The sequence below is a fragment of the Diaphorina citri genome, unplaced genomic scaffold, assembly GCF_000475195.1.
Source record: "Diaphorina citri unplaced genomic scaffold, Diaci psyllid genome assembly version 1.1 scaffold88640, whole genome shotgun sequence".
In the NCBI taxonomy this organism is placed as follows: domain Eukaryota; kingdom Metazoa; phylum Arthropoda; class Insecta; order Hemiptera; family Psyllidae; genus Diaphorina; species Diaphorina citri.
This window is the reverse complement of record NW_007465626.1, coordinates 16,581-18,090: the sequence shown is the minus strand read 5'-3', so window position 1 is coordinate 18,090 and position 1,510 is coordinate 16,581.

The window sequence follows — 1,510 nt, the reverse complement described above, 5'->3', positions numbered from 1 at the left end:
TCTTTTCTTATCATACGAATAGACCTACAACTTCTTAGTCTTGAACTTGCTTGCTCTGATTGTACTAAAATGTTTCGTTTAATGTTTCCAATCGAGTGGGGGTTTCGAATGTTCTTGAGAACTTCGACACCACTAGGACCACGAAGATCTATAGATAAACGAATCAAACGTCGTTTGTTTGGGTGCGTTTTCTTCTTGTTTGTTTATCTTGTTGTGGTCATGTGTGTACGCGCCTGTGTAAAGTCTTCTTGATCTACGTTATACTTAGATACGTTGTCTAGGGCCGTTAAATTGTGTATTACGACTAGATCATTTATACACCATTCAGTAAAGTACTTGTTGTAGGCATCTTCACGACCCATTGTGGACCTTCTTACTCTTTTCTTTTTATTAGTCTATAGTCTTTCAGAATTTTTGACAAGAGATTCTACTAGTGAATCACGTACTATTCTTCATCTTTCCCGCTTCCCATCTTGTAACCAGAGTATTCTCAAAACTACTTAACTTACTTTTGTAGTTTCGTGTGTCTACGTTATCCATGTAGGATCGAAGCAACCCTCCACATCCGCTCGTACAGAAGTTAGAGGAGTACTGGAGCGCGACATAAGCTATTTCAGGCGGGGCCGCATATGTATAGCATATTCGAAACTTTAGAATCTGAAACTCGACAAAGGAATATGTTCGATTCGGAGTACCACACCATATACATGCAAGTTCAACTCTCACTACGAGCTTGGTCCACTATGTGAATTATAACATAACTGATCATCAACTTACCTCACAGTCCATGAATTTTTGTATATGTTTCAATCCAGATTTGAAGGGTAGGCTAGTTGGGACCTGTATTTGATATTGAAAGTCCTACGGAGAAATTCACATACGCTCGGAATTCGACCTTAGGAAAACGACAAGCTAGCCAAGGAGATAGTTTAATTATTTCCTGATACTTTTTAACATTTTGTGTGTGGATTGTCACTTTTAATACCAACCAGACTTTATGTTAACTTGGTAGTATCGGGTATAAGTGGAGTCGTTTATCTAAGACCATACTACGTCGCCCGGGTAACCGGGAGCGGATATGGAATCTGTACCATATCAAGCCTGATAGGAGTCTCGAAGTAATGTCTAGGAGTTCGATGAACCGCTCATAATGCAAGTGGAGTCTTTGGTGACGGTAGCGCGCCAAATGACATTCGGCTTCGCGAGTATGACACCCAGTGTCGTATCCTATCGAACCTTACCACCTATCGCGCAAAGCTTAGCTGAGGTCGAACACTTCTGTAAAGCCAAACGGACTAAAAGAGGCACGCAGTTTTGAGGTCGGGCAAGTAGGTGACCATTCTGAGAGACGTTTTTATTTCCAAGAAAATTAGCAAACAACTATATATGGTTTACTCTTTTAAGACCGGTCTTAACACTTCAACTCCTAGTCAGAAGCAAGTGGGAAACGTTTATTTACAGAAGAAAGAACAAAGGGTTTTTACCTCAAAGAAGAATGATAAATCTTACC